The 15,322-nt window shown below is 44.7% G+C and overlaps 1 protein-coding gene across 5 annotated transcripts in view; it reads right to left on the bottom strand.

Moving 5' to 3' along the window:
• Positions 1–15,322, bottom strand: part of LOC114641433 (TIAM Rac1 associated GEF 1) — a 471,138-nt gene that overhangs the window by 132,224 nt on the left and 323,592 nt on the right. The window lies entirely within an intron of this gene.

Below are 15,322 nucleotides of genomic sequence, written 5' to 3' on the forward strand. Positions count from 1 at the left end.
AAATGTTGTTGTGCATTTTAGTAAGCACTCCGCTTGATTGACTGTCGGACCATTTCCTGCCGACATAGGGACGTAGTAATACGTACACTACGTACGCTGGCAGCGATAAACCAATTGCAGAACATTACGTAAAGCCACGTACAGACGTATGCTTACCTCCGCCACGCCTACGGTAGGTAGGTGTATTGTACTACTGGTGCGCTGCGAAACAACATTTGTTTGGCTAAGGACCCTGAAAATGGCATCAGAGAAGAGACATGCTTACGATGCACAATTCAAACTACAGGCTATCAGTTACGTGGTTGTAAATGGGAATAGAGCAGCAGCGTGAGAATTCAAAATCAATGAATCTATGGTTCGGAAGTGGAGGAAGCAGGAGAATGAATTGCGCCAAGTTAAAAAGACAAAACAGAATTTCCGTGGGAACAAGGCGAGGTGGCCAGAGTTGGAAGACCAACTTGAACAATGGATTCTTGAACAAAGAGCAGCCGGGAGAAGCGTCTCTACAGTCACCATTCGACTGAAGGCAATAACGATAGCACAAGACATGAAGCTCGAACACTTTCAAGGAGGTCCGTCTTGGTGCTTTCGTTTTATGAAAAGGCGCCATCTCGCCATCCGCACACGAACTACCGTAGCACAGCAACTGCCAGCGGATTACAAAGAAAAGCTGACCATCTTCCGCACCTACTGCAGCAACAAGATTACCGACAAAAAAATCCAGCCCAACCACATCACCAACATGGACGAGGTCCCTCTCACTTTTGACATCCCCGTGAACTATACTGTGGAGAAAAAGGGGACCAGCACGGTATCCATACGCACCACGGGGCATGAGAAGTCAGGTTTCACTGTTGTTCTTGGTTGCCACGGTAATGGACAGAAACTACCACCTATGGTCATTTTTAAGAGGAAGACGCTGCCAAAAGAAAAGTTTACAGCCGGAGTCATCGTTAAGGCCAATCCAAAGGGCTGGATGGACGAGGAGAAAATTAGAGAGTGGCTGAGAGAGGTGTATGTGAAGAGACTGGGCGGGTTTTTCCATGCATTACCGTCTTTGTTGATCTGCGACTCCATGCGTGCCCATATCACTGATACTGTGAAAAACCAAGTGAAGCAAATGAATATGGAGCTTGCCATCATTCCGGGAGGATTAACAAAAGAACTCCAACTGCTGGACATCGGTGCAAAGAGGGCGTTCAAAGTGAAGTTGCGAGCGTCATGGGTACAGAAATAAGCCCCGCAATTGAGAGTGCGCCTTTCAATCCAGTGCGCCTTATGGTGCGCAAAATACAGTATATATGTGTATATATATATATATATATATATATATATATATATATATATATATATATATATATATATATATATATATATATATATATATACACACATATAAACTGCTCAAAAAAACTAAAGGAACACTTTTAAATCAGAGTATAGCATCAAGTCAGTGAAATTTCTGGGATACTGATCTAGTCAGTTCAGTAGCAGAGGGGGTTGTTAATCAGTTTCAGTTGCTTTGGTGTTAATGAAATTAACAACAGGTGCACTAGAGGGGCAACAATGAGATGACCACCAAAACAGGAATGGTTTAACAGGTGGAGGCCACTGACATTTTTCCCTCCTCATCTTTTCTGACTGTTTATTGTTACTAGTTTTGCATTTGGCTACAGTCAAAGTCACTACTGGTAACATGAGGCGATACCTGGACCCTACAGAGGTTGCACAGGTAGTCCAACTTCTCCAGGATGGCACATCAATACGTGCCATTGCCAGAAGGTTTGCTGTGTCTCCCAGCACAGTCTCAAGGGCATGGATGAGATTCCAGGAGACAGGTAGTTACTCTAGGATAGCCGGACAGGGCCATAGAAGGTCCTTAACCCATCAGCAGGACCGGTACCTGCTCCTTTGGGCCAGAGCCAGAGCCCTACAAAATGAACTCCAGCAGGCCACTTGTGTGAATGTCTCTGACCAAACAATCAGATACAGACGTCATGAGGGTGGCCTGAGGGCCCGACATCCTGTAGTTGGCCCTATGCTGAATGCCCAGCACCGTGGAGATCAATTGGCATTTGCCATAGAATACCAGAATTGGCAGGTCCACCACTGGTGCACTGTGCTGAGATCAGGTTCACCCTGAACACATGTGACAGACGTGAAAGGGTCTGGAGAAGCCGTGGAGAACGTTATGCTGCCTGTAACATCATTCAGCATGACTGGTTTGGTGGTGGGTCAGTGATGGTTTGGGGAGGCATATCCATGGAGAGAGGCACAGACCTCTACAGGCTAGACAACGGCACCTTGACTGCCATTAGGTATTGGGATGAAATCCTTGGACCCATTGTCAGACCCTATGCTGTTGCAGTGGGTCCTGGGTTCCTCCTGGTGCACGACGATGCCCAGCCTCATGTAGCAAGAGTATGCAAGCAGTTCCTGGAGGATGAAGGAATTGATACCATTGACTGGTCCCCATGCTCACCTGAACTAAATCCAATAAAACACCTCTGGGACATTATGTTTCGGGCCATTCGACACCTCCAGGTCAGACTACACGTCAGACTGTTCAGGAGCTCAGTGATGCCCCAGAACATCATCCGTCGTCTCATTAGGAGTATGCCCCAACGTTGTCAGTCATGCATACAAGCATGTGGGGGTCATACAAACTACTAAGTATGATTCTGAGTTGCTGCAATGAAATTATGGCAAAATGGACTAGCCTGCTGCATAATTTTTTCACTTTGATTTTCGGGGTGTCTTTGAATTCAGCCCTCTGTAGGTTGATAATTTTCATTTCCATCAAATGATGTGGCATCCTTTTGTTCCTAACACATTACCCAGTCCATATCAGTATTGATATATATATATATATATATATATATATATATATATATATATATATATATATATATATATAAATAAAACCTGTAAAAACAAATGAGTAGTAGGTTTGATTTTATTTACAAAAATGCTAATATAAAATAACAATTATAGTTCTATTCTATATTAACATTGATGTTATAAAATATGCTTATAAAATAGACCTACACCTTTAATACTCAAGACGATTCTAATCATGCTGTAGAATAGGGATGTCAAACTCCTGTCCTAGAGTGCTGCAGTGGCTGCAGGTTTTCATTCCAATCACATTCTTAATTAGTGACCAGTTTTTGCTGCTAATTAACTTCTTTTTCTTTAGTTTTAATTAACTTGACTCAGGCCCCTCAGTTATTTCTTTATCCTTAATTAGCCACCAAACAATAATGAGACACAAAACGAGCCGCCACATGACCAGCTCACCTGTGCCCATCACACAATATCTGAAAATAAAGAAAGGATAAGGTCTCAGTGAGGTTGATCTCGCAGGTCACTAAGACATTTTGATGGTGTTCTTACAAAAACAGAAAATCAACAGCTTTGGTAATGTCTGCTGTGGCAGAATGAGAACAGCAATAGGCCATGGAATTAAATAACGGGTTTAATTAATAGCAAGAATCGGCTTCTCATTAAGAAACTGGTTGGAGTCTGAAGACCCAATTTAGCTGGTCATCTGTTGGCTCGTTTCACATCTCATTTCTGTTTGACTGTCGTTTAATGAAGAAATGAATAAATTCAGAAGACTGAATCTTTAAAAACAACGCTATTAAAATGAAGGGAAAACAAATTAATTAGCAGTGAAAAGTGGTCACTGATTAGGAAAAGAGAATAAAAACCTGCAGCCACTGTGGCCCTTCGGGCTTGGAGTTTGACACCCCAGCAGAAGAATGCTCCCTGTTCAAGCATTAGCTGAAGAGTAATAAATAGTGCAGATGGACAAGCTTTTTCTCCTGCCTGATTACTGATTTGACTTGTCAGAGGGTTAAGTTCCTTTTCTTAATCCTTCTTCTTCTTCTTTCGGCTGCTCCTGTTAGGGGTCACTACAGTGGAATAACTGTTCTCTGCATTTTGCTCCACTACACCCACCATCTGCATGTCCTCTCTCATTATATCCATCAATTTTCTCTTAGGCCTTCCTCTTTTCCTCTTACCTGGCTGATCCATCCTTAGCATCCTTTTCCCAATATAGCCAGCATCTCTACTCTACACATGTCCAAACCAACACAATCTCGCCTCTGTGACTTTGTCTCCCTACTGTCCAACCTGAGGTGACCGTCTAATGTCCTCACTTATAATCCTGTCATTTCTCATCATACCCAATGCAAATCCTAGCATCTTTAACTCTGCCACTGCTGTTCTGTCTTCTGCTTTCTGGTCACTGCCACTGTCTCCAGCTTATATAACATAGCTGGTCTCACTACCATCCTGTAGATCTTCCCTTTCACTCTTGCTTATATAGGACATCTTGCCTTTTATCATCACAACTAAACATAAAGCTCTTTATCAACAAAATTTTGCCGTCTGTATGGAAAAAATTAAGCAAGATTTGCATAGATGGTCAACCCTTCACTTTAACTGGAAGAATTAACATTGTTAAGATTAATATTCTTCCTAAGCTTCTCTTTTTATTTTAAAACATTCCAATATACATCAATAAGCCATTTTTTAACACTAGAATTACCAAAGCCTATGAAAAAACTCAAACTCGGCCCACCTTAAATCCGTTCGCACCTATCCGTCAGCGTCTTTTGTGTTGTAAATGTGTCGATAAGCCCAAGCAGCCTGCTGCGCCATCCTCCCTCCACCACAGAAACGACAAAAAGCTGTCCCAGCTCAAGCCTTGTTTATCTGGGAGTGAAGTACTATAGTATAAATATCGTTATTTGGAAAACATGCATTTCATGTGTGTTCCGTGTCTGCAAAGATCTATGTAAATGTAGGATGACAGAAAATGCAAATGTTGGAACACATACCTAAAAGGCAAACTTTTTTCATGTTTTAGTACTAACGACAAAATTTTAACATGAGGTGTACAATGTGTGAAGACTGAAGTCCAAATAAGCATTTTCACAAAACATACCAATATAACAGAACAAGTGCGCTTTTATTCAAGACTAACCGAAGAAAAAGAAATCAGGTTAATGTGGTTTGTTGTCACGACTTCTTTGGTAGTACAGCAATAAGAACTGCTGACTACTATTCCAAAGGTCGTGGGTTCAAGCCTTCCAGTTTCCCCAAATAAACGTTTTGAGTAGTGAGCTGCTCTGATAGTTACTATTATACAATATACTATTATACAATAATATTATACAAAAACATACAATCGATTTGAGTCCGTAACTGCCGGTGTAGGTGTAGAAGCTGAAGATGGAAGCTCCTGCTGCACCCTACGCAACTGTGTTTGATCTTATTCAGGAAAAGATCACTAAAGTCACTTTAGTACACTTACTGTGTCAGCAATTCTGTGTCGATCAAAGATAAGTAAATAAATCAAGGTAAATAACATTCGATCTGGCTTTTATATACAAAGTACAGTGACGGCAAAAGTGTGATGGCAGCTTACACCTGCAGCTACAGACTCTTCAGTAAGCGAGCGACTCTCCACGCTAGTACTTATATCTGGATGGTGTATGTGCCCAAAAAAGAAGTCTGATTGCATTCTCGTACCATTGCTCGCGTTCTGAAGTGTCAACAGGCATTTTTCGTGGCATTACACATGTAATTTGTGAGCATGCCCTTGTTGATCAAACACATGAAGCTCTGCAGTTTACTTGTTACTTTACACTGTAGGAAGATAAGTAAATAAATCAAGGTAAACAACATACAATCTGGCTTTTATATAAGTAACACATAAATGTTTTTTATGTAAAGACCATGACAAAACATACAGTGCATCCGGAAAGTATTCACAGCGTACATGTGATTTCTCAGTTTTTTATTTTTAATAAATTTGCAAAAACCTCAAGTAAACTTTTCTTCACGTTGTCATTATGGGGTGTTGTGTGTAGAATTCTGAGGAAAAAAATGAATTTAATCCATTTTGGAATAAGGCTGTAACATAACAAAATGTGGAAAAAGTGATGCACTGTGAATACTTTCCGGATACACTGTAATCACAAACAGGACTTTGCATGATACATTGGCGAGCTCTGTAAGCCGTGCTGTTTCATTTAGAACAGGTGTGGGTCAGACTGACTGGCAGGGTGATTCTGGACCTCTAGCTGCATCCAAACGGTGCCATCTTTCGCCTTTACGCCTGGTGCAGCTGCATTGTTGTTATACTGTATGTGAGTGGACGTTTCTTACGTGGAGGGCTTCTGTTCTCTGTCTCTGATGTAGATGTTCACTCGTATGTTCACTTCTGCTATAGCATGTCTTTATTTGAAAACAGCAGTGTCAGATTGAGACGAGCGTGAACGCGACTGAGAGAATAAAACTGAATAAAAAAGCACTAACCTTTACAAGTACCATACATTTACACCGGCTGTTACTAACTCAGATCAAATGTATGTTTTTATTGTACACAATTATAGTAACAATAAGAGCAGCTCACTACTCAAAACGTTTATTTGGGGACACGGGAAGGCTCGAACCCATGACCTTTGGGATAGGAGTCAGCAATTCTTACCGCTGTACTACAAGAGAAGTCGCATCATATATATATGAGGGCAATTCCGAATCAGACCGGGATGTGGCAGAGTGCACTGACTCTTTTTTTCCCTTTCCTGCAGACCATTCATGAGAAACTCCACCTGGCCCTTTTGACATCACTTCCAGGTCCGAGCCTATGGAAGAAGACCTTGCCGGCTCCAGTCCCTGTGATGTCACATCCGGGCTCGAGCCTATGGCTGAAGACCGTTATGAGCCCAACCCCTTTGAACTCACTTCCTGTCTTCCCCTTTAAAAGCCTCCACCTTTTCCCTATTCTCTTAGTTCTGTTTTGGACTCGGTTTTGTGCACAGCAGTGCTATCATTTAACGACAATTTGCAGCCAGGAAACCAAATATACGGGTGGCTGCCCCAAACCTTGCTATGGCTCTTTGTGGAGTTTGTGACAGTGGCGTAGTTGGCAGGATGGAAAGGTCCCAGAAGAGAAGGGGATAAGACCTGCAATGTACCCCAGGTTGGAGCGTACCAGAGTTTTCAGGCGGGTAGGGTGTCCCGTGGTTCGGAGATACCCAGTACGAGCTCTGCTCCCGGCATGCTTCACTAGGCAACCTAGGCAGGCCAGGGAGTGTGCGGGAGGGGCTCACAGAACTGGGCTGCTCCAGAGGGGGGAGGCAAAAGGGGCTTATTATGCTCTCTTGGAGGAGAGTGTCCGCCTCCCTGTGAAGCCAGAACCCAAATTTCCACCTAGGAGTGCCTCAGACTGGCAGGTGACTAGAGTAAGAAACTGGAGGTTGGACCCAGATCGGCCGACTCCTCAACAAGCCTGGTACTTATGGGCAAGGGTAGGGCAGTGGCTACAGCCACAGGAGAACAAGTTCTACCAAATAATAGAGCAGGTGGCCTGCTACCTGCTCCTGAAAGCATTACCCCGTGGCTTCACCCAGCAGGTCTGGGGTAAACACTTTAAGAACATGGCAGAGCTCATAGAGCTCCTGGAGACACATAGGACGGCCTCACAATCTGAGGGAGCAGAATCGTCCCTTAGTCAAACTCAGCCGGAGTACATCCCAAAACCTAACCCCGTACAACCCAGAGCTTGTGCCAACGTCCCCAAAGTCGTGGGCGCACAAACCGCTTGGGAGCTAGGAGGAATGCAGGTGGAGGGGGAGGAGGGGTTAGTGTGCTCTGACTAACCCGTTGGCGGGCCCACACACAAGCGTGGTGATCGTAAATGGGTACAAGACCACTGCCTTGTTTGATTCTGGCAGCAACATTACCATTGTTGCCCACCGGTTTGTGCTGCCGTGACAGTGGTTAAAGATTAAGACCAGTATAACCTGTGTCCACGGAGAAATCTGCTGGTACAGGTCCGCCACTTGTGTCATCAGTTACGGAGGATTGGTATGGAAATTAACCATGGCCGTCCTCCCGAATCCACCACATAGAATAGAATAGAATAGAATAGAATGGAATGCCTTTTATTGTCACTATACACATGTACAATGAGATTAAAAGCAGCTGCTTCAGTGCAGACATATATGTAGAACACAACAAGTAAATAAACAAATAAACAAATGGTGCAAAAAGTTGCAAAAAAAGTTCTGCGACGCTATATACAAATGGAAAGAATAATAACTAAATTGAGTTATTGCACATTATTTAAATACTGGAAAGAATAAATAACTATTGCACTACTGGGTTATTGCACATAATTTAAATATTGCACAATAATGATGATCATGTGCAGTGAGTAGTGCATGTTGGACCCTGAGAGTAACGATATTGTACAGTATACAGATATTACACAGTTATTATTCAGTACCATTTAGATATCGGATATTGCACAGTTGATGGATAGAAGGAAGTCCAGGGGTTGGGGGGTTAGACTGTGTAGTCAGTGCATGTGTGAGTTTAGAATGGTTATGGCTTTTGGGAAAAAACTGTTCTTGAGTCTGTTTGTCCTTGTTGTGATGCACCTGTAGCGCCTCCCTGAGGGCAGCAGGTCAAACAGATCAGAGCCAGGGTGGGAGCTGTCCTTGATGATGTTTTTGCTCTGCTGAGACAGCAGGAGGTGCAAATGTCCATCAAGGAGGGGAGAGGGCAGCCGATGATCTTCTGTGCTGCCTTTACTACTCGCTGAAGCCTCTCCCTGTCTGCCATGGTACAGCTGCCGTACCATACTGTGATACAATACGTCAGCAGGCTCTCGATGGACGAGCGGTAGAAGGTCAGTAGCAGGTTGGAGTCCAGGTTGTGCTTTCTGAGGACCCTCAGGAAGTGTAACCGCTGCTGAGCCTTCTTGATGACTGCTGTGATGTTGTCTGTCCAGGAGATGTCAGAGGAGATAAGGACGCCAAGAAACCGGAACGTATGGACCCTCTCCACACACTCGCCGTTGATGTAAAGGGGAGCTAAGTCGGTGCTGTGCCTCCTGAAGTCGACAATGATCTCCTTGGTTTTCCTGGTGTTCAGAGCCAGATTGTTCTTTGAACACCAGGCTGCCAACTTCAGGACCTCCTCTCTGTAAGCTGCCTAGTCTCCCTTTGAGATGACTCCGACCACTGTGGTGTTATCAGCAAACATGACGATGAGGTTGTTGTTGTGGGCCGGACTGCAGTCGTGGGTGTAGAGATAGTACAGAAGGGGGCTCAGCACACAGCCTTGCGGGGTACAGGTGTTCAGTGTGCGAGTGGAGGAGCGGTGGGGTCCGAGTCTCACAGTCTGAAGCCGGTTGGTAAGAAAGTCTTTTACCCAGACACATGTGAGAGGGGGGAGGCCAAGAGTGACCAGTTTGGTGATGAGAATGTCAGGAATGTCACATCCGGTGATACTGGTGCGGGACTGGTCTAAAATGAAAAGTGGTGAGACACATACCACTCCTGGGTTTAACTTAGGCCTAGTTGTAGACATGGATGAGCCGTCTCAAGCTGCCTCCATGCTGTGTAACCAGCCGGCGGAGAGAGATGAAGCGGCCTCCCTGAGTGACGAGGCAACTCCCGGACCGTCACGTGCCAATACGTCATCCACCAGCACCGAGACAAAACGGGAGGAAACCACGCCCCTAGAGGTTGGCCCAGACCCTCTCTCCCTTTTGCAGTTTCAATTTAGAGATACGCTGGCTTCTTTTAAAAGGGAGCAGTGGAATGACGATTCCCTTAAGTTTGCCAAAAATGCAGTGGTCCTGGTCAACGGCCAGCATACTCACCAGTCGATGCCACAGGGTCCTCACTTTGTGTTGGAAAACGACCTTCTGAATCGCGTAGCACAGCATGACGGGCAGGAGAGAAGGCTACTGCTAATCCCGCGGACCTTCCGGCAGCATTGTCTGTGAGTTAGCATCTCCTAGGTGGCCATTTGGGCACCAAGAAAACCCTGGAGCGGATCAAGCTCCGCTTTTATTGGCCGGGAATCAATGAGGAGGTTTGTCGCTTTTGCACTTCCTGCCTGGATTGTCAATTGCGACAAATTCCTAGGAAGGACCATGCTCCTCTTGTTCCCATTCCCCTAAATTGATGTCCCCTTTCACAGAATTGGGGTCGATTTAGTCGGAGCCCTAGAGCCATCAGCCCAAGGACACAAGTACATTATATTCCTCATGGATTATGCTACCAAATATCCTGAAGCTGTTCTGTTGCGCTCAGCTACTTCTAAAGCCATCACACGGGAATTAGTAGGGGTCTTTGCGTGTGACGGCATCCCTAAGGAAGTCCTGACAGACCAAGGGACACCTTTTACCTCAGAGACGTTCAAGGAGACTGCCAGGTTACTTAAAATAAAGCATCTAAAGACCACAGTATATCATCCTCAAACCGACGGTTTGGTAAAGAGATTCAATCAGACTCTCAAACAAATGCTTCGTAAGGTGGTCAACAAGGATGGAAGGAACTGGGATCAGCTCCTCCCCATCATCCTTTTTGCCTATCGGGAAGTCCCACATGCCTCCACAGGGTTCTCCCCTTTTGAATTATTTTATGGGTGACAACCCTGGGACATATTAGATATCTTAAAAGAAAGATGGGAAGAAGAGGCTCTTCCCTCTACAAATATATTGAAATATATTGCACAATTACGAGATAGATTTGGTAAAATTCAGACCCTCCTTAAAAGTCTCATGGAAGAGGCACAAGCAACACAGGCCCGATATTACGACCGTGGCACGTCTCTCTGGGAGTTCCGCCTGAGAGATTGCAATATGGTCCTAGTACCTACCTCCCAATCTAAGTTACTTGCCCATTGGCAAGGTCCCTACAAAGTTAAGGAGAGAAAAGGACTCGTCGACTATTTGGTGAGTCAACCCAATTGTCGGCCGAGGCAGCGGGTTTATCATGTAAATCTGCTGAAATTGTGGAAGGAAAGGGATCCTGATCCCTCCTCCGGTCAGCCCCGCTTGCTCTTTGCTCACACGGCTAGCCTTAACTTCGGTGCGGATTTAAGTCCCAGATAGCAACGGGAGCTGGACACAGTTATCCTGTCCGTCCCGGAGGTAGTGAGTGAAAACCCCTGAAGGACCTCTCTGATTGAGCACGACATTGTAACAGAGCCCGGGGTTATAGTCCGCGAACGTCTGTATCGTCTTCGAGAGGCAAAAAGAGCTGAAGTGGAGCTTGAGATCAAGCACATGCTGGAACTAGGAGTAATCGAGGAAAGTCACAGTCCCTAGACCATTGTATTGGTTGCTAAGCCTGACAGGAGTTATAGGTTTTGCAACGATTTCAGTCGACTTAATCAAGTCTCCCAATTTGATGCTTATCCAATGCCAAGAGTGGACGACCTCCTCGAGAGGTTTGGACAAGCTCAATATTTGACTTTGGACATGACAAAGGAGTACTGGCAAGTTCCTTTACTGGACTCCACGAAGGTTAAGACCGCGTTTAGCACCCCTAACGGACACTGGCAGTATTGTGTCCTTCCATTTGGGTTACATGGGTCTCCGGCAACCTTCCAACGTCTGGTGGACAAAGTGCTCAGACCTCATAACTCATACAGTGCTGCCTACCTGGATGACGTAGTCATCTATTCCAGCACATGGATGGAACACCTACAGCAGGTAAAAGCGGTATTGCGGACACTTGGTGAGGCCGGGCTTCGGATTAATCCCAAGAAATGTTTCTTTGGATTGAGTGAAGCCAAGTATTTAGGCTACCTGGTGGGTCGGGGTACCGTAAAGCCACAGAGCTCCAAAGTGGATGCCATTTTGAAATGGCCCCACCCGCGAACCCAGCGGCAGGTCCAAGCCTTTCTCGGGTTAGTGGGGTACTACCGCCAGTTTGTGCCCCGGTTCTCGGAGAAAGCGTCGCCCTTGACTGATTTGACAAAGAAGAGGGCCCCAAACATTGTGGTATGGACTGAAAAGCAAGGCGCTGCACCTATTTGGAAAGCACCTAAGTTTTCTTTACCTTTCATTCTCCAGACGGACGCTTTGGACACAGGCATGGGGACCGTGCTGAGCCAAAGCGTTGATGGTGTGGAACACCCCATGTTCCTGAGCCGGAAACTGTTGGACCAGGAGAACAGGTATGCAGCGGTGGAGAGGGAGGCTTTGGTGATTAAATGGGCAATTACTCAGCTGAGGTATTGCCTGTTGGGACGGGAATTCACCCTTGTCATGGACCATGCACCTTTACAATGGATGGCCCTGCACAAGGAGTCAAATCCACGGGTCACTCGGTGGTTTCTTGACCTCCAGCCATACAAGTTTTCGCTCATTCATCGTCGGGGCTCTCTTCACGCCAATGCTGATGCTCTTTTTCGGGTTCACAATCTGTCGATTAGGGTCGCCCGACCCGACGGGTCTGGGCTGAGAGGGGGTCCTAGTCACACACATGAGCATTGGAGTCACACACATGAGCATTGAAGGCAGCTAAAGGGCTTGAGTAAGGGCAATTCCGAATCAGATCGGGATGTGGCAGAGTGCACTGACTCTTTCTCCTTTTCCTGCAGACCATTCACGGGAGATTCCACCTGGCCCTCTTGACGTCACTTCCGGGTCTGAGCCTATGGAAGAAGACCTTGCCGGCTCCGGCCCCTGTGATGTCACGTCTGGGCTCGAGCCTATGGCTGAAGACCCTTATGAGCCCTTTGACCTCACTTCCTGTCTTCCCCTTTAAAAGCCTCCACCTTTTCCCTATTCCCTCAGTTCTGTTTTGGACTCTGTTTTGTGCACAGCTGTGCTATCATTTAATGTCAATTTGCAGCCAGGAAACCAAATATACGGGTGTCTGCCCCAAACCTTGCTATGGCTCTTTGTGGAGTTTGTGACTATATATATTAGAACAAATATAGCTGTTTCATGCTAAGTATATAAACATTTCCCTTTCCAATATTTTCAAATATTTATTTTAACCTACTTCAAATTAATTAAATGTCCACATCAACTAGAATATGTTACTTCCCAAATTTTATAAATACATACAAACACAAGGCTGTGCACTATTCTTTATTCATTCTTATTGTGCTTTCATTTTTATTGTGCTATATAAGTGAAATGCATTATTATTTTTTGTAATCATGATTTAATAGAATGGGCGGCACGGTGGCGCAGTCGGTAGCGCTGCTGCCTCGCAGTTGGGAGACCTGGGGACCCGGGTTCACTTCCCGGGCCCTCCCTGCGTGGAGTTTGCATGTTCTCCCCATGTCTGCGTGGGTTTCCTCCGGGCGCTCCGGTTTCCTCCCACAGTCCAAAGACATGCAGGTTAGGTGGATTGGCGATTCTAAATTGGCCCTAGTGTGTGCTTGGTGTGTGGGTGTGTTTGTGTGTGTCCTGTGGTGGGTTGGCACCCTGCCCGGGATTGGTTCCTGCCTTGTGCCCTGTGTTGGCTGGGATTGGCTCCAGCAGACCCCCGTGACCCTGTGTTCGGATTCAGCGGGTTGGAAAATGGATGGATGGATGGATGGATTTAATAGAATGGGCAGGCAGTTTGTTTAAGTGTGATATTTAACTATGCTTGTTGTCCATGTGTTCCTTGACAAATTAATGATTCATTAAAGGGTTTTGTTTCATCAAAAAAGAAAAACAAACAACTACTGTACATCTGCAATGCAGGATTCAAAGTACCGTTCGTAGACAAGAAAGTTTTTTTTTTTTTAATTTATTTTAGAGATACAGGTAAAATTATGTTACAATGAATATCTTTACAACTAAATTTTCATTACAACAAAGTATTTATATGGTCCTGACAGTTTCCCCATATGACACAAATCTATTGAAATCTCGGTACTACGAAATACATTCAGCAGATATTTTCATTACAACGAAGTGCCAAAAAGGCTTTAAAATGCCTAAATGAATCATCCACAGAGCAGAGTTAGTTCTGTGGTCACAGCTCAGTTGTGCACAATGATCCCCAAACTGAAACAGGGTAAATTTTTTTTCTTTCTTCAAACTTTCCTTGTACTGTTTTTTTTTTTTTGTGCAATTTTTGTTTTCTGTGGTTTTCAGTGATACCTTTTGCTTATTGGTCATCACATTTGATAAACATCCATTGGAATTTAACTCATTGTCACCCTCCTATAGAAATGGCAGACATGAATAAACGACATTTCATATTAGAAAAAAAAAGACATTGCCAGTGAATTTGGAATTTCGCCATCAACACTGACAACTGAGCAAAAAAAGCAAAAAAAATCTCGTGTTGCAAACATATGCAAACTGCTGCAAGACGTCGATAAAGAAGTTTTTTTGTGGTTCAGTGATGCTCGTTCAAGAAACATTCCTATTAATGCGCCACTCATTCAAGAAAATGTGAGGTTTCTAAACTCTCTTGGGACCTCCCCAAACTGGACAACACGCTGAAGTGCGATCACCGTATCTGTGGAAGACTGTTTGTTTATCCATTGCCGGGGCAACAGCAGGTTCACAGCTCTGCTGCAGCTTGCCGCCAAAGCAAACAGAAAAGATCTCGATGGATGATGCAAGGAACATTGTAAATGCAGGGAACAGTATTATTTGGCCACTAACCTAGCCACAACCTTGCCTAACTGCTGTGTCTGTGTGTAGGAGAGTGGTAGATCACGCTACAATAAATAAACCTACTGTCCCTGTTTCAAGCTGAATAAAGCTGGTTTTGCTTAAGTACGGAGACTCATCCTCATGTTTTGGGGTGCAAGACAGGGACTTATAGCGTGACCACAATCTTTTAGGATTTGCTTCTGTGGCACTTCTCTGCAGCGCTGTGAGCCTGCTGTTGCCCTGCCCCAGCAACGGACGAACAATCTTCCACAGACGTGGTGATTGCACCTCAGGACGCACTTCAGCGTGTCGTCCCATTGGGTGGGGGTTGGTCCCAAAAGAGTTCAGAAACCTCACAATATGAAGAAGAAGAAGAAAAGGATGTTTTGGCTTCTGATTGATAACTGTGCTGCCCACAACATGCTTCCACATTTAGATAATGTTCGAGTTGAATTCCTCCCACCCAATTGCACAGCAGTGCATCAGCCATTGGATTTGGGCATCACTCAGCCTGAAAGTGTATTATTTCAAGGAAATGCTGAGAAAAATTCTTGTCAGCATTACTTGTAGACAGGAGGAGATTAAAATTAATGTGAAAGAAGCTTTTGAAATGATTGCAAATGCTAGGACACAAGTTAAAGAAAGCACTATAGTGATAAATACAGAATCTCATTACTACGAAATTTTCATTACAACAAAATATTTTTTAGGTCCCTGGCAGTTCGTTGTAATTTTACCTGTATTTTCTTCTATTCAGTAATGTGCCACGAGCGGGATTCGAAACCGGTCTGTACGGTAATTTGTGGTAAATCGTCTCACAAAAATCGCAGCTATACCTTGACTCATGGGCGCAATCCTTGGTGCAGTAGTAAGAACTGCTGACTCATA

Source organism: Erpetoichthys calabaricus, chromosome 4 (genome assembly GCF_900747795.2).
Source record: "Erpetoichthys calabaricus chromosome 4, fErpCal1.3, whole genome shotgun sequence".
In the NCBI taxonomy this organism is placed as follows: domain Eukaryota; kingdom Metazoa; phylum Chordata; class Cladistia; order Polypteriformes; family Polypteridae; genus Erpetoichthys; species Erpetoichthys calabaricus.